The sequence below is a fragment of the Lissotriton helveticus genome, chromosome 2_1 (genome assembly GCF_964261635.1).
Source record: "Lissotriton helveticus chromosome 2_1, aLisHel1.1, whole genome shotgun sequence".
Classification (NCBI taxonomy): domain Eukaryota; kingdom Metazoa; phylum Chordata; class Amphibia; order Caudata; family Salamandridae; genus Lissotriton; species Lissotriton helveticus.
This window is the reverse complement of record NC_136059.1, coordinates 1196372956-1196399674: the sequence shown is the minus strand read 5'-3', so window position 1 is coordinate 1196399674 and position 26719 is coordinate 1196372956. Positions and strand designations below refer to the sequence as shown.

At 44.2% G+C, this 26719-nt stretch overlaps 1 protein-coding gene and 1 pseudogene across 1 annotated transcript in view; both read left to right on the top strand.

Moving 5' to 3' along the window:
• The window catches only part of BANK1 (B cell scaffold protein with ankyrin repeats 1), a 2434538-nt gene that overhangs the window by 1015493 nt on the left and 1392326 nt on the right, over nucleotides 1-26719 (top strand). The window lies entirely within an intron of this gene.
• Nucleotides 9138-12846, top strand: LOC144819130 (coilin-like; annotated as a pseudogene).

Here is a 26719-nt window from a genome sequence, read left to right as displayed (position 1 = left end):
AAACTAATCTTATCTCAGACTCCCTCCATCTATTAGTAGCAATGACTGAGATATTTTATGGTTTAAATCTTTTTACCTTTACACTCCTTCTCCCCGTTTTTGTTTTCCTTTCCATGACTGAGATATTTTAAACGACAACTTATCCACAATGCAGATAACTTTCTAATTTTGATGGGATTCAACACCACACCCAAACTAGGTATTATCACTTCAAATATGTCTCCCACAACTTCACCTGCACTCAGTCCACATTTTTCTCTATGGCTCAACTTTCCTTCCAGACTCTACAAATTTTCCCCATGATATAGCTTTGGAAACACAACTGCCACATAACAAGTACCATACCAATTATAATTGTAAATATGGTCACACATACTCTGTGCCACAAATATAGTCTCATAACGGCTTTGAACTTGTCGTATGCAAAGCTTGCCTCGTTGTTCCCAATCTATAGCTATAGGACCATAGCTTCCTTTAGCCTTGTGAGCTAACTCCTCCATGGTCCATTCTAACTTTCTATCCCTATTATTAAGCTTAACACTTAATCCCCTATGTCTATCTTGTACTAGATTTCCAAATTTCTTTTCAATGTCTGTTAAGATGCAGGTTAGGTTATGTCTATGTGCATAAACAGTATCTAATATTACTGTAGTGAAAAATATTTTCCCTTTTGCTTTTCCCGCTTGTAATAATCATATTTGTTCAGATGATTATAAACTGGTATCTCTGAGAGTACCATACTAACTCCCTGCAGGGCAGAGGGAGCAGACCGGCCAGCACCTAAAAGACAGATATTTTGAACTTTTGAATACTTTATTGAGTGCCACGCCACCCCCCATTCATCTCTGAGAGTACCACATCATAATTTCAGAAGTAGTACTCGTAATGACCTTTTGCAAAATCATACTAATGAGCAGACTACAACTAATGCCATATGTCAATGGAAAGTGATGGTAACTAATCCCTTCCTCGACCGAAGCGGGCAATTGCATGCACACATAACAATCTCTCACATCCACAGTACTCATATACTTGTAAAGCAACTTAGCATAAACAATCAATGTATAATCACCTTTAGACAAATGTACATGCAGAAAGCAACTAGTTTGCTCTATTAAGCAGTTATCAGATCCTAGTGTACCCACTTTTGAGGCAGCATTGGTAGGTGTTGCTGTTCCATGTACACCCACTCCCTGTTCCTCAATCTTGTGTGAACGTAAACTTGACTCAATGATAACTACAGCTATTACTATAATTACTCCTACAATTAATGTACCTATAATACATGTGTGCCTATGATTCGAATGTCCAGACTCCATTTTCAAAGTGGCTCAGATTGTAGCTGTAAGAGGACCAACACACAGAGTCTCTTTTCTCTGCCTCTTATTCATGTTCAACAAAGGTCTTTGAGCAACTTCCTTGAATCTTTGTAAAATTACTTTACAATCCTTCGCACAATACTTACACATCTTGGAACACTTTCCTAGTCCTCTTTCTTCCTCTAGATGGAAATCCCTAAGTGTATTCTCTTCCACTTGGGTCTAGGTTATCTTACTTTAAGCAACTTATTTACAGTTTAAAAGTTCAATCAATTTAAATCCCTTATGAGATCAGAGCCAATCTCCTCAATGACTTGTTGTAATAGTTCAGCTCACAATGCTGCAATCTCTTGAGGAGACTGTGGAGCTACGAAGCTTGGGAATTTGATGCCTTTCAGAATCAGAGTCCATAAACCACTCAACCCTGGAGAAAAAGGCACCGTCAATGACAGAATTTCATTAGCTTGTATTCCAGGAACTCTCGGCAGGATCTCGAAAATCAGTAATGAGAACTCAGACCTCACTCTCCCTGGCATTTATAACCAGATAAGTCCACTCAGGAGAGGATTATCTCTGACACGGCACTCTTGCCCCCTTACACTTCCTGTGGCTTGCTTGGACTCACTCAGATCAGACTCGGAAGATCCACTTATTGATGCAATTTCTCTTTCAGATGTAAGTCTTAGGTTCCTACTTTTCTGTTTCACAGGCTATGTTTCACCTGCGCCATCTTTCTTCCTTGACTGCATATAACCGATTTCCACACAGTCTCTTCTGCTGAGTCAGACTCTATACCACTCGCAATATTACCGACTCCCTCAGAGTCTATACCAGGGTCTTCTGTAACTTGACCCCCTCAGGTTGCTCTGGTGGGTATCCAGCCTCTTCTGGAACCTCCACAGCTTGACTTGCCCTCTCCGGTGACCCCTCGGTCATGGCTGGAACTACTTCTGCAGTGACAACCTAGTTTTCCTGTCAGGAATACTGCGGAAAACCCATTAGAACCAAAGGCAACAGATCGGGCCAGTTGCAAGATGTTGAAGCACACGCTATCGCCAGTCTCGCCTTTAGGGTTCCATTAATTTGCCCGACTATGCCAGATGCCTCCAGCCTGTAACTACAAAGCAGTCTTTGATCCACACTCAAGGTGGTACACAGCAATTTCATGACTTCTCCATGTAAGTGTGTTCCTCTATCCGACTCCAATGTAGTTGGAAATCCGAATCTAGGAAGGAGATCCCTGAGCAATAGCTTTGGTACTGTGAGACTATCACACCTTTTTGTTGGAAAAGCTTCCACCTATTGAGAAAAGATGCATACAACAACCAAGATGTATCTCAATCAATTACACACAGACATCTGAACAACATCCAATTGGATCCGATTGAAGGGACCCCCTCATCTGCCAATGTGGCTCAAGGCAACAACAGTCTTTTTCCCAGCATTTATCTGTTGGCATGTGACATACCGATGACACACTGCTTTTGCAATTATTTGAAACCTCAGAGTAAACCAAGTCTGCCTGAACAATCTCACCATCGCATCCCTTCCTACGTGGGCTGCTCCATGAATTTGCCTTGCCATGGGGATAACCAGACATTCAGGCAACACTGCCCCACCATCAGCTGAAACCCACAAGTCATTTTCCCTTTCCTCATGACCTGCTCTGATCCAGCCCACTTGTTCCTGATCTGTGGCTTCCAATTGCAAACGCCTGACTTCATCCCATGTGTCTGCAACAGCCAGCATCATGCTGAGTTTGGTCTTCTCTGTGCTCTCGCTAATGTATTCCCCATTGAAAATACACGCATGTGTAGCACAAAAGTGAGCAACTTCATCAGCATATCTGTTCCCGTGGTAACAAAGTTGTCTCCTCTTCCATGGGCTGCACAGTTAATGACAGGCCCTTTGCTTGGTATTTGCAATGCTTCCAACAGTTGTTTCACATATTTCCCATTCCTAATGGAGGAGCGTGATGACATTAGGAACCCTCTTTGCAACCATAGCTGTCAGAAGTCATGAACCACACTGAAAGTGTACTGGCTATCGTTGTAGATAGTGATTCCGATCTTGTTCAGAGACAAGACTTGCACTGGTCAAGGCAATGATTTGAACTACTTGTGCGGAGTGTACTCCCTGTAAGCAAGCGGTTTCCACCACTCCAAAAATGGTACATACAGCAAACGCTGCTCTCAGGTTACCTTCATTGTCTCTTCAACATGAACCATCAATAAAAATGACTTGATCTGGATCAGACAATGGTTCATCAACAATGTCAGGTCTTGGCTTGGTGCAAAGCTCAGTAACATCCCGACTGTCATGATCTTCACAATCTTCGCCATCAGCATTTGGAACAGGTAAAAAGGTAGCAGAATTCTATACAGAAAATCGCTTCAGAGTCACGTTTTCTGCGTTGAACAACACCTGCTCATATCTTGTCAACCTGTTATTTGTCAAATGCTGTGTTTTGGTCCTCGTCATCAGGAGCTCAACTGAATGCGGTACATATACAGTAAGTGGATGTCCCGTTACAATGCTCTCACATGGTTCAACACTGAGGCCTGTTGCGGCAACGGATTTGAGATATCCGGGCAACGCTGAAGCTAGAGGATCAAATGTAGATGAGCATTAGGCCACTGGTCCATGGGCACCTCCATGTGTCTGGGTGAGTACAGAAAGAGCACAAACTTCCTGATCATGTACGAATAATAAGAATTCTCTGTTGTAATCAGGCATTCGTAAAGCTGGAGCAACATAGAGACTCTCTGAACTTCAGGAAAGTAAACAGACACTCGTTATTCCAAGGTACTGAATCCCACACAATTTTATGGGTCAGCATCTGCAAAGGCTTCTCCATCAAGGAGAAATTAGGAATCCATTGTCGGCAGTAGCAAACCATTTCCAGAAACATCTTGACCTCTTTCTGTGTGCTGTGTCAATTCATTTTCATGATCACTTCCATTCGCACTGGTGACACCTTCCTCTTGCCTCTTTCGATTTCATGACCCAAATACTGTACTTCAGTCAGACAGTACTGAAGTTTACTCTGGGACACCTTATGCCCGTTGTCTGTCAGATGGATCAGTAAAGCAATAGTATCTTCCTTTAAAGCCTCATGTGTGGCAGACACATTGAGGAGGTCGTCTATGTACTGGAATAACACTGAGCTTTGGGGCAGATTCAAGCTCTCAAGGTTCTTTTTCAAAACCTGATTGAATATGGACGGACTTTCAGTATACCCTTGAGGGATACAACACCACATTAAGACACAATTCGTGAGACAGAAAGCAAATAAAAATGGCTCTCCTCATCCAATGGAATAAAGAACAAGCATTGGAAATGCAATAGGTCTCACAGTAGGAAAGTTTGAGCTATAGGTGTTATTTATTTTTTTGTTTTTTATTTATGTGTTGTTTTTTCTAAATAGCTAAATTAATAGCTTTCTTCTTTACAAAGCCAATAGTTATAATTTTTGTAAATGTGACACCTCTAGCATTTGTAAAGCAACATGTTTTGTATTAACGGGACTTATATGTGACTTATATGTATTGATATAAAAAAAATCAATGGCTTTAAAAAACAATTAATAATTAATACGTAAATAAAATGGATTTTATTTTATATTGCCAATAGCTTAAAGTTTATTAAATATATTTAGTGAAGATGCTGTGGTTGCGCTGAGTGAGGGTGAGTGAGGGTGAGGGTGAGTGAGGGTGAGGGTGAGTGAGGGGTTGAGGGTGAGTGAGGGGTTGAGGGGTTGAGGGTGAGTGAGGGTGAGTGAGGGTGAGTGAGGGTGAGTGAGGGTGAGTGAGTGAGGGTGAGGGGGTGAGGGGTTGAGGGTGAGTGAGGGTGAGGGGGTGAGGGGTTGAGGGTGAGTGAGGGTGAGGGGGTGAGGGGTTGAGGGTGAGTGAGGGTGAGGGTGAGGGGTTGAGGGTGAGTGAGGGTGAGGTGTTGAGGGTGAGTGAGGGTGAGGGTGAGGGGTTGAGGGTGAGTGAGGGTGAGGTGTTGAGGGTGAGTGAGGGTGAGGGTGAGTGAGGGTGAGGTGTTGAGGGTGAGTGAGGGTGAGGGGTTGATGGTGAGTGAGGGTGAGGGGTTGAGGGTGGGTGAGGGTGAGGGAGGGTGAGGGGTTGAGGGTGAGTGAGGGTGAGTGAGGGTGAGTGAGGGTGAGGGTGAGTGAGGGTGAGTGAGGGTGAGGCTGAGGGGTTGAGGGTGAGTGAGGGTGAGTGAGAGTGAGGGTGAGGCTGAGGGGTTGAGGGTGAGTGAGGGTGAGGGGGTGAGGGGTTGAGGGTGAGTGAGGGTGAGGGTGAGGGGTTGAGGGTGAGTGAGGGTGAGGTGTTGAGGGTGAGTGAGGGTGAGGGTGAGGGGTTGAGGGTGAGTGAGGGTGAGGTGTTGAGGGTGAGTGAGGGTGAGGGTGAGTGAGGGTGAGGTGTTGAGGGTGAGTGAGGGTGAGGGGTTGATGGTGAGTGAGGGTGAGGGTGAGGGGTTGAGGGTGGGTGAGGGTGAGGGAGGGTGAGGGGTTGAGGGTGAGTGAGGGTGAGTGAGGGTGAGGGGTTGAGGGTGAGTGAGGGTGAGGGTGAGTGAGGGTGAGTGAGGGTGAGGCTGAGGGGTTGAGGGTGAGTGAGGGTGAGTGAGAGTGAGGGTGAGGCTGAGGGGTTGAGGGTGAGTGAGGGTGAGTGAGAGTGAGGGTGAGGCTGAGGGGTTGAGGGTGAGTGAGGGTGAGTGAGGGGTTGAGGGTGAGGGGTTGAGGGTGAGTGAGGGTGAGGGGTTGAGGGTGAGTGAGGGTGAGGGGTTGAGTGTGAGGGGTTGAGGGTGAGTGAGGGTGAGGGTGAGTGAGGGTGAGTGAGGGTGAGTGAGGGTGAGTGAGGGTGAGTGAGGGTGAGTGAGGGTGGGTGAGTGAGGGTGAGTGAGGGTGAAGGGTTGAGGGTGAGTGAGGGTGAGGGTGAGTGAGGGTGAGTGAGGGTGAGGGATTGAGGGTGAGGGGTTGAGGGTGAGTGAGGGTGAGGGTGAGTGAGGGTGAGGGTGAGGGGTTGAGGGTGAGTGAGGGTGAGGGGTTGAGGGTGAGTGAGGGTGAGGGGTTGAGGGTGAGTGAGGGTGTTGGCTATTGTGCGCCGGGGTTTACACTACTTCAGTTAGGGCCGCACACTGCATGTCAGAGAAGAGAGAGAAGGGGAAGGGGGAGGAGAAATGCGACACGGCGGGCAGGGGAGGGGGCTGTGTTATCTCAGCAGAGTCGAATCAACAAACGGAACAGTGCACCGCCGTTAACATTGTAGAAGTGGACATCCAGAAAAAATACAGGGATGGTTGGAAAAGGTTAATTATCTCGTAGCCCACACGCTGGAGTCAGAGCAAAGTCTTCAATGTTTATCCAGGCGTACTGGACATTAACATACCGTATGATGTTTAATATCCGCTCCCCTTTTTAAAAAAAAATTCAGCCACAAAACAGCACATGGCGCTTATGATATATCAGTGGGTTGGAAACATTACCGGCGCGCTGGAGCGCCGCTGCGGCGCGCAGCGAAGCACTTGCCCCACTAGGTTTGGGGGAGAGATTGAAGCATTGGACAAGCTGTCAAAGATGCATTTTGGGAATGCTACAAAACGCGCAATTACCCAGCAGCTCATGGCTGCCAAGAGGCACTTCCGGAACTGAGCTCTGAAATGGGTTGGGGAATGAGAGGGGGTGAGGGGAGGGAGAGAGAGTGGGATTCGAAAGACAAAAGGGGGAGAAAAGGCAGGGTAAGGGAAAAGAATAGGAGGAGAGGAGGGGAGAAAGAGACGAAAAGCGAGTGAATAAAAGGGTTTTTTTGTGACAAAGAGGGAAAGTGGTAGTAAAAGGAAGGAGGGGGGAATTTAAAGGGAGCGACAGGAGAGGGAATGGAGGGGTGAAAGGCAAATGGTGTACACGGTTTAAGGAGGATGGATTTGTTGCAAACTACAGTGGGAAGGAGGGGAGCCCGCAGAAGAGTTGGATGAGAGAAGAAATATGTCAAACAGCACAAAATGAAGGAGTCCAGAGTGGAGTGGTAAAGGAGAATAGAAAGGGAGAGTGGGCAGGGGAGGGGGCGGAGCGGGGAGAGGGAACAGACGGAGCGAAGGCAGATAAGGGGAGGGGGGAGGAGAAATGCGACACGGCGGGCAGGGGAGGGGGCGGAGCGGGGAGAGGGAACAGACGGAGGGAAGGCAGATAAGGGGAGGGGGGAGGAGAAATGCGACACGGCGGGCAGGGGAGGGGGCGGAGCGGGGGCCTACGTGTGTGATTAAAAAAAGATCAGAATAAACCATGTTTGTGGGCTGGGTCTGCATGGCGATGTTGAAAGCTTAATTTGCTGTGTTTAATTTGGGGTTGAAAGCAATGTGGGAAAGAGGAGAGGAAGTGAGCAGGCAGACACAGAAGCCAAACAGTCTGTGTAGCTGCCTTTAAAAGAGTGGCGGAAATGTCAGGGGGTCTCGAGGAGCCTCTGCAGGATGAGGTAAAGGTGTTTATCAAAGAGGCATTGAAAGGGTTAGCTCACCCCAGTAGGCAGTTGTCTGTCCTTGAGAGACATTTCAAAGGCATGTGCGGGCAGACCTGGACTCTGTGAGGGCTCATGGAAGGGCTGGATGTTTACACCAAGAGGCTCACTGAGGTCATCAAAGTGTTGCCGCCAAAGTGATTGCGGGCGCTTAATGAGATGTATACCTCTCGGGTGGCCTTTGGTGGAGGGGGCTGGTCTGTACTCCTGCAGTCTGACTGGCGAGCGGCAGAAAGAAAATACTGCTTTTGTATGCGTTCGTTTGGAACGGCTTGGCTTCCATGTTAATTTGTAGTGGGTAAGGCAGTGGCACTCGGAGCCCTGACTGGCTATATTGTGTGCATTTGGGTGGACCTGCGCCGGTTACCAGTCTTTGCACTGGTGGGGACGAGCTGCTCCTTTGACTGGTTTTCGAAGCACTTGTTCACAAGTGGGACTGTCGAACCTCATGTTTAGTACGTTTCGCAGTTGGTGTGCTTATAGGACGATATTCCTCAAGAAGACCTGGACATATGGAGGCTAAGAAGTGACGCAAGAGACTGCATGTTTTGCAGTCCCGTCAGCAAGATAACGCAGTCACAGATCCTGGGTCAAAAATAATACTTATGTTTTCGCTTGTAATATTGTATGCAGCGTTTTTTTGTTTTTTTACATACTAGCAAGTTGTTACTCTTCAAGAAACTGAGGATGCAAATGACTAAATACAAATATAAACAAGGCAGGCGGCTGGGGGGAGGAGAAATGCGACGCGACCAGGCAGGGGAGGGGGCGGAGCGGGGCTGTGGGAGGAGTGCGGGAACAGACGGCGAGGGGAGGAGAGTAGGAGGAGGAGAGTAGGGGAGGCACGGCCTAGCGGCCGTGCAATCAAGAAGTGAGGGGGCGGGAGAGTAGGCAAGGCAGGCGGCTGGGGGCATGTGCACGCGCTTTTAAGCTCAATGCGCATGCGCATTGAGCTTAAAAGTCACGGGCACTGCAAGGAATCGCCACGATTCCTTGCAAGTTGGACAAAGAGTGGATAAGCCCCCATAGTCTCGCTTGCTCGATGCGCATGCGCATCGACAGGCGAGACCTAAAAAGGCCTGACAGAGGTCAATCACCATGAACGACTCAGCCTTGTGTGCAATCTGAAACAGGATCACAGATGGATTCAGTAACACGGGACAGCAAAGAATCACGATGTTATTTACCTTTCTAAGGTCCTGAACAATGCGATATTTACCGCTTGGTTTCTGCAATCCCATAATGGATGAATTGCACAGACTTTCCATGATCTCCTTTAGAATGCCCTGCCTCCTGCAGCATGTCAGTGCCGGGTGGGGTCTCTCTTCGGCTCCGGCTTTTCTTTGATTATCCTCCACCCAGTACTCCCGAGAGCTGCCAGTGCTGGCTGCTGCTCGACCTAAGCAGGTGCAGCTTGGTAACCGCCCTCAGCAGCCTGATCTGCACCTGCTTTGACTTCAGCCAACGCTCGCACCTCACGCCTCTACTTACAGGAGTGTCTCCTACCCCCGTCCGAGGCCATCGGAGTGAGTGAAGCTTGAAGAAGTTACTTATGAAGCCTTTGACACTGGAGACGATGCCATCTGGTCTGCAAGAAAAGCCAGCAAAAGAGCTGCGCAGGTGTGGGAAAAGGAAGAAGACTTACATCAAAAGAAGAGAAAACACAATTTTGAAACCTCACCGTCAAAGAGTCTACATTTTGAAGGTAGAGAGTTGAAGAAAAAATCAAAGAAAAGGAAAAGTAGCTCTGAAGGAACTCAGGATTCTAGCCCTGAAAAAAACAATGCTGATATAAATCAGAAGAAAACAGAAAAGAAAGACCGAAGCAAAGCGATACAGCTAGAAAATAAGAAAACAGATGTGACAAATATCACCAAAGGTAAAGAAAAGAAGGTTTTAGATGATTCTGTCAACTCTAAAAAAGTAAATATTTCCCAAAAATAAAGTTGTAGATCTTCAGGACAGGTAGGAGTGATTCCTCAAGTACATCATCTCTCAGTAGCAACAAGGCCAGTAGAAACTAAAACGGCTTTCTAGCAAGTCCCCAGCGTTCATTGAGAAAAAATATGTTCCCCAGCCTGTTACTGCAAATGCAACTACAGAGACTGCCACAAAAAATGCTATGGCTTCCAAACGGGGTCCTGCCGTTAAACCTGTAATTAGTATAACAGGTAAACCTTCATCATCTAGCTCCGACTCTGATATCAGTAAAAGAAAGGAATGGCAGCACACTGGACAAGAAGAGAACACAAACACACAGTCATTTCACAGATGCCGTACCAAAGCATAAACAGAAGGTTTCAGCCAACTCCGAGAGCTCTGAGAGCTCGGATTCCTTTGATTCAGACAGCTTTGTTATAAAAAAAAACCTATACCAGTACCTTCCCTTGCAGGAAATGGTGATGGTCAAAACTAACTGCCTTATATGGACCAGGGATCACTGACATAATATAGAATGTCAAAATATCGACCTACCAAAATATCGAGGTAAAAATATAGAATACCAAAATATCGACCGCCTATCTCCAAACGGGTAAGTACAAAAATATCGAATCAAAAATATCGATGTAAAAAATATAGTTAGTCAAAATATCGAATTTTTTAAAATGCTTTAAATTAATTACAAATTAATGAAATAATAAATATAATTAACTTAAACATGCTTAAAATACTTAAATAACCTTAAAATTAATAAATAATTAATGTAAGCAAAAAAAACAAACATACAAATTGATTTGGTAATACATATATATATATAAACGTAATATTAATGAAAAATCTACAATATTTTTACCGTAGGATAGCGGAAAGGGTAAAAATGACTATTCCCACTCCAGAGAGTGCAACAGTAGGGAAAGCGCTGGATAGCGTAGGGGTAAAAAGTACTATTCCCACTCCAGAGAGTGCAACAGTAGGGAAAGCGTTGGATAGCGTAGGGGTAAAAATTACTATTCCCACTCCAGAGAGTGCAACAGTAGGGAAAGCGTTGGATAGCGTAGGTGTAAAAATTACTATTCCCACTCCAGAGAGTGCAACAGTAGGGAAAGCGTTGGATAGCAGGAGGGTAAAAATTACTATTCCCACTCCAGTGAGTGCAACAGTAGGGAAAGTAAATACTTCATATATAAATAAAAATAAAATAAATATGAATACCAATTATCAATGAATTAAACTAATTAACACTTTTATATAATATATTAATTAATCAATTAAAAATACAAATACAAATTAATTAATAAAAATAAGTTACCTACTAATACAAATGATTTAAAAATTAACAATAAATTAAAAAATAATTAAAAATTAGACAAAAAAATATAAGAATTTAAAAATAGAATTACTTACAATTAAATTACTCCCCACCCTATTCCCCTATAAACCCACAACCCACTACAGAAAATAAATTAATAAAATTAACATAATTATCAATTAATAAATTAATTAAAATTAATTACCCATTATATTTTAATTAATTACCAATTAATAATTAATTAACAATTAATTCAAAATAAAAACAAATAAATAAATTAACATATTTAAATAATTATAATTAAATTACTTCCCACCCTATTCCCCTATAAACCCACAACCCGCTACAGAAAATTTATTACTAAAATTAACATATTTATCAATTAATCTATTAATTTAAATTAATTGCCAATTAATAATTAATTAACAATTAATTCAAAATAAATTCCAATAAATAAATTAACATATTTAATTAATTATAATTAAATTACTTCCCACCCTATTCCCCTGTAAACCCACAACTCGCAACAGAAAATACATTTCTAAAATTAGCATGATTATCAATTAATCAATTAATAAAAATTAATTACTAATTATATTTTAATTAATTACCAATTAATAATTAATTACCAATTAATTCAAAATAAATACCAATAAATACATTAACATATTTAATTAATTATAATTAAATTACTTCCCACCCTATTCCCCTATAAACCCACAACCCGCTACAGAATTATATCACGCAAAAATTAAATACCATACAAATAATTAATTAATATAAATAAAATATACACTTTTCAAACATATACTAACATAAAAACACTTTAAAAATTGATATTAACTTACTTACCTCAAATTCGATATTTTTGTAGTCTATATTCTGTCCATTCTATATTTTTTGTAGTCGATATTCTGTCCATTCTATGTTTTTGTTAGCTATATTCTGTCCATTCGATATTATGTCCATTCTATATTTTTGATTCGATATTAATGCTATCCTATTCGATATTTTTGTAGTCTATATTCTGTCCAGTCGATATTGTGTCCATTCTATATTTTTTAATCAATATTAATGCAAATCGATATTAAAAACTCGATATTTTGACTGTATACCATGGACCAGGCTAAAACCCGAAAAGTATAGGAAGGGGAATGGCAAGAGGATGTGGAAGAGGACACAACACTGTTCATTTTAGGGGTTCAAGAGGCCCTGGATTTTGTGGGAGGTTGAGGGGAAGAGGACAAGGAATTTCCAATCACTTCCCTAATGATTACAGCACTGAAAATGTGAAGCAACAGCAATTAAATCACAGTGTTACAAACAAATCTATAATTATTCAGAACCCTCCTGAGAATCCAAAGAGAGATTACATTGCTATGCCTTTAAGCTTTTGGAATTCGCTGAAAACTACAGCCCAGAAGTGTCCGAATATAAGGAAGGAAAAATAATAAACTACAGTCCAGTAACCCAAGAATTGGACCTTGAGTTATCTTCAGCTTCAGGAGCAGTGAAAATACCAGGAAAGTTTGATCTAGTCTATGAGTCAGAAGGCAGAGGACGTCTGATTGAGTATACTATACCTCACGACACAATGATAACCAAGAGCTGGTCTTTGCTGATTGAGCCCAGGCTAATAGTGGAAACACTACATGTTTCAGAAGCTACTACGAACCAGTCAAAAGGTGGCCCTGTGGTGTTGCCGCAGCAAAAAGTGCAATTTAATGGACTGCTTCAATTGTCTGGTGCACATAAGTAAACATGTTGTCTACTGTTCCCGATTCTCGTTCAGTTTTTCAATGAACTGCGTAGCTTATCATGCATTTTTTATGAATTTTAAATAAAAAATGAAGTTGTTTATAATCTTTAAAAAAATATAATCCACTGCGCTATTATGGACTCAATTACAGGTGTAATCCCTGCCACTGTTTCTGGTGTCAGGTTATACTGAGGTGTTCTCATACTGCATTAGGCTTGATCTGTATGCAAACTGCTTTAACTCCTTGAATCAGTCTGATTTCCTCTCTTTAGTAGTCCCATACCACTGGAGAGACATTGTCTCTCAAATCTATCAGCTTGGTAACTGATTTACCCCATTCACAGGATTTAAGTGACACTCATGCTTTCAATGCCTGACCTTGTTATAAAAATGATAAGCAGTGGTCTTTTTTAGGGTCGCAATGTCTATTCCTGTTTTGGGATCTATGGGGACACCTCTTCTGCTTCCCTGTCCGGTCTGTCCTGTGGCTGATGTTACTTGAACTCCTCCTGGAACATTCCCTTGACTGTAAACTACTGCTCTCCATTGCCTACACCTGCTCTTTCTTCTGTGCACTTTGCATTTGTAACGGCATTAACTTCTCTTTTATCCTCCTATTCTTGGAATCCACCTCATCACTGCAATGCCAGGCACACTGAAGAATTTCATCCACAGCCTTACCAGCAGATTAAGTATTGCTGGATCATGAGGCTGATTACCGGCCTCAATACTATCACAAATTTTTATACGAATTGCCTGATATCTTTAGGGTCGAGTGTATCTAACCTGTTGTGCTGCCTAAAGGTTTGTAATAGCCTCTCATAATAAGCATGCACAGACTCTTTAGGTTCCTGGCTCGTTTGATCGATCTTAACCAAATAGATGTCTTGAGGAGCTATTTTGGACTACAATCATGTGATCACCTGCACGTACTTTTCATAACCACTGGTGAAGCACCATGAATCACTGGATCCCTCTCTGGCTCAGTAGCAGTCCACTCCATATTTATTTTGCATGTAGACCACAGATCAGTAGGAACCACAATTTTGAACAAGGTGTTCAAGTCAATCCAGAACAGCTTTGAGACCTTAACAAAGCAATCAACCTGCTTGTACCACTCGGCACGCTTCTCCCTCAACCTGAGAAAATCATTTGTAAATGCAGCAAGGTACTACCTACTCCAAGGGACAAGCACATACCCTCCAGTCGACACTTCCCATAGTGGGTATGCCTCAACTCCTGGTGTTCCCCTTCCTGGAGGTGGTGTTTCCCCTGTCACCTTCCTCACATTCTTCTTCTTCGACCATCTTTCCTCCCACTTATCCAGCATACTCCAAGCCCTTATCGCTCTGATCAACTCTTGTATATGTGTCTTTAATCCCATCACTCTCTTTTCCTCCAGCTCCTGGTCACCGTAGTTTAGCCTATGATTTCCCTGTGACATTTTCGTTCAAGACAAGTCCACTCAGTACCTCTGAGCCAACTCTGAAAATTTCTCATCTGCTTGTTTCGCCCTGCTGGTGACATCCTTCACTACAAACAACAGGTTATCTGGCTCATAGGTCTCTATCCTGTCTAAAGGTAAATTCCAACTGATGACCTCGTCTACCTCAGCCTTCAGCCTCACCACATTCAATTGCTTCGCTTTCACTGCAGCCTTGATGGTACCATGACTTGATGCACTACTCTGACCCTCCTTGCTGTTACTGTGGTCTCTCAACCAGGATTCTAATTCTGAAACATCCAAGACATGCTGATTACCAGCGACTCCCAGACGTGCACTTGTTTCCAAGGCCACACCAATCAGTCCTCTCACTGGAGTTTCCCACATCTTCAGGTCTGAACTAGTGCTTGCCATAGGTATAGACCGTATAGAACTTGAACCAATGCGTATTCTCAAAGGATCGACAATAGCTGCTAGAGGGGTACTAGACTGCCTACGCACTAAGGCTAGACAATTTCCACTTATGCTCCCTGTTCTTCCCAATCCAGTTCCTTCAACCTGTATGGGCTGTTGCTGACTAAGGTTTCCCACTGAGTTTGGATCATACACAGGAACCACAGGTCCAATAGTGACCGGTACTGTAAGAGCCTCCAGCAACCGTGAAGCAGTGATAACTCTGTTCTATTCCATACCTCCTAAGGTGGACACTCCTGCCCCCCTACTCCTGTTGATATCCTTCCCACAACTCCTATACCAGGACCCACTTGAGCTGGGGTGCTTCCCACAGTTTCTGCACATCCCAAATCTTGCCTCAGTCCCCTGATTGTGAATTAAAAGGTGGCAGACGCTCAGATAGCAACCCATCCAACAAGCTATCGTCAGTGTCACTACTGTTGTTTCCATTTACCTTCATGCTCCTGTTTTGGGAGTCTCTCTCTTAGACCAGCACTGAATATAACCTTTCCCCTTCTTTGGTCAAAGTTCAAGATAGCGGTGGAAGCAGGAGCTGCTTAACGCAAGCTCCGGGGCTCAGGATCTCGTTTTTGGGAATATCCCTGCATTAGCCCGGCTTCCCTTGCTTTCGAGTGGCAGGTATTCACACTTACAGTTTGAGAGGCGGCAGAGTTCGAGTAGCGGTATACTTTGGCTGATCCCTCAGCTACCCCTGGTGAAGTGTTTCTGGTGACGCTTCCGACCTCGCAGCCGTGGTTCCAAGCCGGCCGCAGGTAGGAGTCCCGTGTCTTGGGTTCTGATGACGATAGGCTGAGTCATTCCTCCCGAGGTTGCTGCTGGGCCCTCTGTGGCCAGGCCTCTACCTCTGACTTTGAGTGACCGCAGCAGACCCCGGTCACAGTGCTCAAGGGATTGACCGCACGCTCCCCCTGTGCTCCAGAAGCTGGTGGAGAACGACTGCTTTGCCGCATGCCTGGTGGCATGCTTCACCTCTGCACAAGCACCCGTGGCTGCTGGCTGGCCCCCTGTAAGAGTCCCTAAGTGGGGGGCCCCTGAGAGGCTGGAGAGTGCTAACGTTCGGTTCTCTCCGTGGAACTTGTTATGCCAGGAGGTGCCACAAGGGTGTCTATACAGGCGGGGGTCTATACAGCCAAGCGCCTGCTGATCTATTGCATTTCTCCAGTTGGGACTTTTGAAGTAACTGCCTTCCATCTTGTGGGAGACTTCCCCCCTTTGCCTTTTGAGGATCCTTCTTCAAAATGGACCCCCTTGTCCAGGCTTGAAAATAAAAGAGGGACTACCACAAGCCTCCTTACTAGATGGGCTTGGCTTTTCTACTATGATGGTCCGCAAGCTCACCTCTGGAGGCCAATAGAACCTCTTTTTTCTTTGATTAAATTGGACTTCTATGTTCCTTGGTCCCCTCTCGCTAATTAGTGTCTCTTTGAGCTGAAAGAGCCTCCCTTCTGGCATTTTGGAAGTGCTTTCTTCGAGGAGCAGTGACCTTTATGATCTCTATTTCGGCAATATATTCCCTTGTCTGAATGTTTTAAGATGGACCTCTGTGTTTTGTGGCCACCTCGCAAATTTTGGGCTCTGGTGAGTTGAAAGAGGTTCCTCTGAATGTTTCCTACCGGGGATTGCTTCCTCTAAGATCCCTATCTTGACAATTGGGGTCCAACACAGCTACATAAGTGCACCATGGGTTTTGAGACCGCAGGCAATCTTCCTCCTTCATCCCCCCCTCCACGTCTCTACTAAGGTCCACTATCACCCAACGTCATGGCCGCCTCTAACAAATTAGGGTGAGCTGAATAGGTTCCTCAGACGTGTTTTCCATTAGCGACAGCTTCCTCTAAGACCCCTATCTTGGCAATAGGGGTCCTGCACAGCTACTTAGTAGCTCCAGGGGTATCTGAGACTCGCTCATCTCCCCCCACCACCTCTCTACTTGGGTTCTCTACCACTCAACATAATGGACTCTAACTCATGGATCAAGCTAGTATCATTAGGCCTCAATGCATTTATTATTAAATACCCACCTAGTCTTTCTGAAAACTAAGTCTGGTCGCAGTTTGCGGAGTTGAACTCTGCGAAGTGCAAAAAAAACTCATCCGCACGACGCGGAGCACCCCAAGCGCTGGAGTGCGTTAGATAAATGCTGTTCGCTGGGATTTTCAGTGCCAGGTGCTTGTCTGCACAGTGCAATCACAGTGAATGGCACCATGCACAGCGCAAGTGGGTGCTGCTTTCTTTCTGCCGCTCGAGTAGATTTTTACAAGGGCAGCAGCTTTCTCAATGCGAACTGATCGTTTCTCAACGCAAACTGGTCGTGAGCGTAAGTGACCACTTGCAATAAGAAATCTGACCGTCCACGTTAAGAAATCTCACCAGGGAGGTTGATTTTCCAAGTTCTCGCTCACCAACTTGATGTTGACGATCGCGAACAAGGAAAATTATCGCCGGGAGGTGGATTTTCCCCGCTCGTGCTCGCCAACTTAACATTGATGAACGCGAGCAAGGGGAAAAACTCTGCTCTGCAATGCGGAGCGGTATTTTTTGGAACTCTGCGAGGTCCGCGTAACGCGGAGTGCAGAAAAGTCTGAAAACTCCACACCCCGGGCAGAGTTCACTGCCCAGACTTATGAAAATGCATTGAAAAGCCTCAAACACAGAATTCTCAAATCTCACCCAGTAACTCTCATTTCTGACCTTTACCTCTCCTTGATTAAAGGATCTACTACCTGTCATCTCATCTTCTACATGAAAAGAAGAGCTAAATGGAGGAGTGCTATCCGTTCTCTATGCCTGATCACTTTCTCCAAAAAATTCACTCATGGAACTAGGTTAGTGGTAGCCCCTTCATCCACCTTCAAAGCTGATGCTACAATCACCATGTATAATAATGGGATAATACTCATTCAAGCGGCAGACCACCATCCAGGGTCGTTTGATTATATGTTTCACATTATCAAAAATTCCATTTCTAACAATGTTCCTGACACGCCAAAGTATGGGCTTTGTGCCACAGCCTCATCAATGACCCTCTGGTAACTCTACCCCCCCCAGTCACTTCCCCCTCTCCCATCCATCTCTTCCATCCCCTCACTTTGTCCCATCTCACCTGCTTTGCAATGGGGTTTGTACTCACTCTGGATAAGTGGTGACACCCTGAATGCGATCATACATAACATTGCTTCCTTCTCCATCACGCCATACCTCCACTTACCCTGCATTAGCTCTGGCCTACCTGATACTACGGTCTACCCTTCTTGTCCCTTGGCTAGGGAAGGGTCTTCCCTGAAGACTGTCATTAACTACTCCAACACCCTTTCGACTCCAAAGTTCCTAGAAGATTAGCTCACTTGCTCTCCCATGCCCCCAGCCATCTGAATAACCTTTCCTTCTTGACCAACGCTTATCAGGAACTCTCTGGCCAGCTACTCAGGATCACTTTCATCAGTACTCCGTCTCATCCTACGGGATCACTGACACACTCTTTGGAGCCTCATCTACACTCTGTACCCTCTTCTGCCTTGGACAATATCTGTCTTGATATTCAACAACTCAAGGCCGATTTACAAAAGCTCAAACTCATCCCCACTAAACTAGCTAATGACAGATGGACTGAAGGGTCGTCAGGGAATTACAGACACAGTCTTACTCCTAATACTTCCCTCCACACCAAGCTGTCATTTTCCCCTTCAATCAATGGTTGTTTTCCGACTTATACGTCTCTCCATTGGAGAACCATACCCTTCCTGAACGCTCCCTCTAGATCTTCTAGATCCTAGAATTCCTACACAGTGAATGATATCAACATTCTCCTGCGCTCATGTAATACCTTTCTCTTGGACAAGCTAGATCACCAGGCACACATTCAAGCCATTCCTCTGAACCCTCTTAGAAGACCCATTCACAACACTAATGCTTTAAATTTATCTTAACTCAAACAAGTTCCCATCACACAGCCCACATCCTCTGGTACCACTCCACATCTGAAGTGCATGCTTATCAATTGTAAATCAGCTTTGAAACATGCCACAGACATTGCTGAACTCATCCTGGCTCAGGATCTTGACAGCCTCATACTTACAGAAACCTGACTAAAGGATTCCTCTGGGCTCACCCTTGACATACAATTCCCCCTGAACCATAACATCATCAGGTTGGACAAAGCAGACAGACTTGGGGTGGGATCGCTTATATATTCCAAAATAGTCTCATTATTAAACAATCCAACATAGATGCAGTCTCCTCCTGCGAATACCTGTGCATTGACATCACCAGCAACAGCAGGACATTATGCAAATTGCACATGTGTTACCATCCGCCGAAAGATACCCTCCCCTTTGTTGAACATATCATGGAAATCATTTCTTCCAATGTGGGGCAACATTGTCCTCAAATATTCCTTGGAGACTTCAACCTACGCTGGAATGACTTGAAAGATCCGGCAGCGACCTCTCTCAAAACCTTCCTTGTGGACCTTATCCTTGTTTAAATAAGTGATAGTCCCACCCATATTCTGGGCTCGATCCTGGACCTTATTATAGCTAAACCCAATGCTATTCAATTGTCCTTGATTGCCCTGTGTGACTGGTCTGATCATCATTATATTTCCTTCCACATCATTGAACCTTGGTCCAAGAAAAGATCACAAGACAAGAATCCCTGGCTCTGGAAACGATCTCTTCGAAACTCAAACATGACTGACCTGATTTCCCTCAGCAAGAACACCTTGTTGCCTCCAATTGACATGTTTGAGGTACAGGACCGCACAGAACATTACAACAGCTCTATATTGAGTATTTTAGACTCCTTGGTCCCCTTACAACTAGAAAAGAACGTCCTCTAAAGATTCCAAACCTTGGTTCAAAGATAATTTAAATTGAGAGAGGCAATCTGAGACTTGCCGAATGATCCTGGAGAGGATCCCCGTCCCCTGATCTAGAAGAAGCTCTATGACAACAAACATATCAGGAGGGTGAAATCAAACTTCTTCAGAAGCCAACTTGATATGCCAGAAACAGACCTAAAAGCTTTTTGAATTGATCAGACTCCAATCCAACTATCTCCCCACTCTCCCACCATCGCAGGCCATTACACAGCCAACCTGCCTGTGAAGTTCTTGCCTCTTTCTTCCTTGAAAAGACTATTAAGATTGAAAATGATCTACAAACACTTCAATGCAACCAACTTACTGTCCTATTTCCGATTAACCATACATGCCCTCCTCCACTTCATACTGTGCCTGGTATAGGTCTCTCGCCCAAAAATAACTCCTGCTGGAGCTGACTTTGTCCAACCTCAGCCTCTGCCTGCTATATGTCTCTCACCCAAAAATAACACCTACTGGAGCCAATTCACCCCCTTTGACGAATTCTCTATACTCAACCTCCTTACTACTTTGAAACCTTCAAAACACTTTAGTGACCCTTTACCTCAAGTTTCTTAAACTGAAATGGTCCTTAGTCCCTCTCTGGACCAAAATTGTAAATGCCTCATTACGTCAAGGTATGATTCCTGATTGTCTAAAGTCAGGGCAGGTTACGCTCATTCTCAAAAAACCCACAGCAGACCAAAAGGACCTTAATATCTTTTGTCCTATCACTACCATTCCAATTCTAGCAAAGCGCCTAGAGAAATGTGTATTTGTCCAACTATGTAACCACATTGATCAATTCCAGCTTTTAGATTAATTCCAATTTGGTTTTCACCTGGGCCTTAGTACTGAAATGACTATTACACACATAGTCGGTGACACCCTAAAAATGCTCAATCGTAATGAAACCTGCCTTCTAATCCTCCTTGACTTAGCTCCAGCGTTTAAAACGGTCAAACGTGACAACCTCCTGGATTTACTGGACCAAAGGATGGGTCTCTCAGGTGCAGTATTAAACTGATTTGCCTCCTTTCTTAATGACAGAATGCAAAGATTTGAAGTCAATCAATCCCTTATTAATTCTGTGCCATCCACTCTTGGGGACCCTCAGGATCTCCCCTCTCTCTCACGCTCTTTAATTTGTTCATGGAGCCTCTAACGGAATTACTCAATTCATCCAACATTCACTATCACAAGTATGCCAATGACACCCAACTGTACCTGAAAATCTCCTCCCCAGACGACATCAGATCACTCAACTCAACCCTACTCAAAACACAACACTGGCTGACTTCCCAACATCTCAAGCTCACCTCCTCCAAAACTGAATTCTTCCTGATCGCGTCAACCAAACAGACTACTATCATCGCTGAGTAGTTAAAACACCTAACAGTTCTCAACTGTACCCCACACATCAGCCACTCTGCAAGGTCTCTTGGAATTATACTTCACAATACACTGAGCATGCAGGAACACATTAGCTCAGCCACCAAAGGTGCCAACTTCCACATGAGTACTCCTAGAAAGATAAATCCCTTCCTACCCCGGATGATTTCAAGTCTGCTGTTCAAGCTCTAGTAATTTCCAGGATAGATTATGGTTACCCAACACCCTGTGGACTATCCAGCTACAAGTTGGAACCGCTGAGGGCTTCTCTGAATTCAGAGGCAAAGCTCATTGCCGGTTCCAGAAGAAATATTCACATCACCCCGGACCTGAAATACTTAAACTGACTGCCTTTGGAGGCTAGGATTCATCTTACAATTATGTGCATGATACACAAGACCCTTCACTTTAACACCCCTCTGCACCTAGCCCAAAATCTGGAGCTTTCTGGTGGGAGCCGGTCTTCTAGGAGTTCCAGCACCCTACTGCTGGAACCGCAAAAATTCCCAAAAAAGAAAACCTATAATCTGTCGTACTATTGGTATCACCCAGAGAATCTGGAACTCCCTGCTTCTGCAAATCAGACTGATTCCCTCTACGGTATCTCTAAAAAAAGAAGTGAAAGCTCTATTGATGAACGCCAGTGATTAACTGCACTTACCCCCACCAGGTACCACTCGTTGTTGGTTTCACTACATGCGGGTTTATCTCCTCTTCCATAGACATGACCCAAGCGGGAATGAGAGCGCTTTACAGACGATCAAGAGACTAACAGAGTTGGGCCCGCAGGTCAGTAACAACAACAGTGATAAGGAAGATACTGGAGTAGAAAGAGGAACAAGATATTATGCCAACGCAAAAGAAAATAGAAGAGCATATATGAGCAACAGACAAATATAGAGGTTGAGCACAGTCAAAAGTCACAGACATAGTCACAGGCATAGGAACACATGTGAAAAACAGTGTTTGTGACTATGTCTGTGACTTTTGTTACTCTGTTAGTCTCTTGATCGTCTGTAAAGCGCTCTCATTCCCGCTTGGGTCATGTCCGCGCTATATAAAACTTTATATAAATAAATAAATATGGTCCCCACTCTCCACTTCTTCACCTGTGCGTCCCACCGTGCGTTTTGATATGACCTCACAGTTTCCTTCATTCTCCCTTCATATCTCTCCCTGTGTTTAGCATGTGCTGTACACATCCAAGCATCTAATGCTTCAAACTGTGTTGGTGTAGGCAAGGATCACAACGCAAACATTGTTCCTCTTAACTGATGCAATGCATATAACAGAAATGAACCAAAGCATGGAAATGACAATTTACCCTCCTTTTCAGCGATCTTTATGCCAATTCTGAAGCCAAATTATAGTATAGAGCCCAACTTTTGTCACTATGTAATGTGCTGGAGTATCCTCGGGTGGCGCCTCTTTGCTCACTCGAGTCACAACCCCTGTGTCACTCCTTAATACATCTCGCAACACTCACGATTTCAAGTGCAATTTATTGTTCAAAATATTACGACGGAACAATCTCTTCAATCACAACTTCCCGAGGACTACTAACCAATCCCAATGCAACATTACACCAATGACCTATCACAGTGCGACACTATCTGACGTCACCTTCACTCCTCGCACAAGCTCACCATCCTTCACAATGTCTCCATATACATTCACTCACACAGTCATCTTAAATTCCGTAAATGGCTAAAAGATTGATAGAATACAATCATCCAAGAACAGTCACACACAGTGACCCTGGACCTGCGCTGGTCACCCAAATCAATATAGCTCACCTCTGTACACAAGGTTTACCAAATAATTCCTATATGTCCCACTCACACAAAGTACCCTGTCTTAGGTGGAATTGCTGATGATGTCTCATGATAACTCCTCAGTTCATCAGTCAGACAATCACAATTTCAATCTCAGTGTCTTCTACACCTTTAATATATCCCAGGATCTTAGGCCACTTCGAGACCTGAAACTCAAATCTCAATCCTTGGGCTGCATCCGGCCCAAAATCACATTCACTCGACTCTCACACCAACTCCGCAAGACATCACACAATCAAATCATTCCCTTAATCTAACACACAACATACACCCTATTAATACTCACTCCTCCGTTCGCTGCGGATCTCGCCACACCATCAAACTCCGTCAGTCTATGCGGTATTCTGGCGCCTTCCATTTTCTGTCACTGGGATCTAATTTGGGACTTTGGGGTTCTAGGTTCAATGTTCTAGACTAATTCTGGATCCTCCTCTCGCTTCACGTGCTAACCATCCTACATTGCTACCAACTGAAAGGGCTGGGCTCATAAGTTCTGGACCTATTCTAGAATCACAATCCAATAGTTCTTTTTAGCAGCATGGAAGCGTAAAGGGGAGAAAATGTGTTACTTAATAAATCAATTAAAGAAGAACCCTCTTGGACACATAGTAACCACAGATGACTACGTGAAGTTAGTTTGATTTAATACAAAGCCAAAAATAATTGAACATAGAGCCACCTCAATATAAGTGTATAGAAATACATCGGAAATCGCATAAGGCCAAATCTGAGAATCCAATTGGGATGATGTAACATAAACAAATCATTTAGTTCAAGAAACAGGATGCAGAGGATCAGAAAGCATGAGTCCAAGTTTCCCTGCATCAAGGGCTGATGAATAAAAAGCATTAATCTATCTCTACACTAACACTAAAGTGACATCCCTACTTATGCATCCTCAGGACGAATGGTAAAAGGCAGCCGCATGTGGAGTCTTCCTTAAGAAGTCTCTACACCATCGATGGATCATGTAGTATAAAACTTCTAAGACAGAGTTTGTTCTCAGACACTCTCTTTCTGAAGGCAGAAGAAGAAATGGTCACTTTCCCTTCTCCCAACATCACATTATTGCCGGTAACTTTCCCAGGATTCATATCGGGTTATGCCATCTGCTCTGAGTACAGTCCTGAAGGTAGCTTTCCATGGGACAACAGTGTTCTTCTCTTGCAAAAATTTGTCCTTGATTCCCAGGCCTTCTACTGTGTGATGCCCAATGACCTTCTTTGAAAGACTCAAGCCACGCAATTGCAACTTCTTCCCTCCTTGCCTAACTAGTAGAACAAAGACATTATTTTATCTAACAAGAGCGTTTCTTTCACTTACCACACAAAAGGGCCGATTCCGATTCGGGAAAAACCGCTCTGAATAGCTGTTCGGAGCGTTTTTCCCGTACGAATCGTACCCTGCAACGTCCCTCGTACGTACGACGAAGTACGATTCGTACCAGAAGCCGTACTCCGTATGAGTCGCACAGAGACCGTACGACTGTAATCTCCGTACGATTCTCCCTAGGAACCCGCTGTACACGACATCTGTACGGTTCGCGGCTGGTTTTTACGACCCAGCAAGTACGATACGTGTCGGGTACGCACCGTACGACCCTTTTTCTACGGGAGCTGAAAACGCCCGTAAAAGCAGAGTTCGTGCAGAAACAGGTACGGAAAGCCCCCCCCCCGGGTGCGGTGCGTACCCCCATGATCGCAGGGGTACGGTGCGTACCCCTGCGATCATGGGGTGTATGCACCGTACCTCATATACGCTGGGTGTACGCATCATACCCCATGTACGCTGGGTGTACGCATCGTACCCCATGTACGCTGGGTGTACGCACCGTACCCCATGTACGCTGGGTGTACGCATCGTACATGGGGTACAGTGCATACATGTCGACCACTACCACCACTTCATAACTTAGTCTGGAGCATGGAACACTTTATTTTCCATATACTCCTAGACTAATTATTGGGTTTTAAGTTAACGACCAGGGACCACCAGAATAAAATTCCTTCCGGTACTCTGGCGTTATTTTATCTCACTACCCGTCTACTACTACCCCTGGCCCCTCACCCACACTTCACCCATGGGCAGTTGGAAAAAGATCTCCGATAAAGAGCCCCTCTTTTGAGGTGTAGCCCGTTGGATATTGCACCGCCCACCCAACGAGGAGCACCGGCCCATGATGAAGCATGACACCTGCGAGGGTGTGTGAGGCCATTATATCCAACAAAATGGATACCCACTGGATGGTTACCATTTAACCACCCTTCTACATCCACATACTTTGACCTGCACTCAAACTATAGGAACAGCCCAGTCCTCCCTTTTGTTTCGTACGGTGCGTACACCCATCGTCGATGGGGTACGGTGCGTACACCCCATGATCTGTGTATGTGTGCTTTTCCGTACGACTCGCCCTTACCTGACGTGGACCGTACGAATCGCGTCCTCATACCCCGGTCCGGATCGTACTCGTCGGGTCGTACGGCATGTGTACGAGTTGTACGGCATGTGTACGAGTCGTACGGTTCACGGTTTCAGCCTTGCAATACGTACGGATCGTGACGATTCGGACGGATTCACGGAATACGGATCGTACTATGCGACTCGGACGGACGGGTACAATTCGTACGGCGAGGGCTCCGGATACAAATCGTACGGACGTTTTTTTTCCCGAATCGGAATCGACCCCAATATGTGAGAAAGACCACATCCACATCATACATGATATTTAACTTGTTAATTGTAAATCGAGAGTTTCAGGAAACTGCATTTCAGGCTTACAAAGTTTAGCTAACACAAGAAAACATCACAAGAACTTTACGGAATTACATGAAAAATAAGGCACTTTCAATTAATTTTTTCTGTTTGTTACATTGACTTTTTACGTTAATTCTCCATGTTACTTTTCAAGGGTCTAGAATACATCATGCTTCAGGTTAATAAATTTCACAATTCGAACACTTCATGTTAATACAACACCGGAGTATATACGGGTGCGCATAACACATGTGATTATAATGTACCCCTACAATTAAAATTGTGCATTCCGAGCAGAAGTCAAATGTCAGGCTAATCTGCAAACAAATTGCTGCTTATTCTTTTAACATGGAAAGTGGTATTTGCTTTTCTTTTCCTGACTGCACAATGAGTATTTTTTAAAGTGTGCTGTGTGACAATGATGCTGGTATGAAAGGAAAGGCTGTAGGAAGTTGTTTTGCCTAACACACAGCATACTTTCAATGCGTGTAATGGACTTTACAAGTATTTCATAATAAACAAGCAGATAGGAAACCACAAATGAAGTGCTTTGTGTAATTCTGGAGTGTGATAGAAACAAATATCTTAACAGGATTAAAAGAAACCAACACACATTATTTGGTGATGTGCAAATGACTAATATTCACTGAAACCCGATTTTCATGCGTTATTGTTTGTGCGCCGTAGTGTTTTACTAGTTAAACTGTATGTCTGTGCAAATTTTGTGGTCATTTCAATGAACAATGTGCTGTTTGTAAACGATGTGCTACTACACCATGCTTTATTATTATATTGGCAACGGTGTCTTCCAAAATGCAAAACCAAACGTTTACTATGCCCTTACCACTTTCCTACTGAATGGGCATGGGACACTTATTCTATGTGGGATGCTTGGAATGTTCAGGATCCCTATGAGTTAGTCATGCAGCATTGGTATCAGCACCCGCAGTCTGAAAATTGTTCAGCACTACTGATTACAAGTTACCTGGTAAATCTGTTAGTAGCCAAATAAAATCACTTTTCGGTTGACATAGGATTACAAGTGTGAGACCTTTTCTGACAAATATCAGTTATCTACCTGCAAAAAGCACTTTCCCCATGTAAATTAAATTT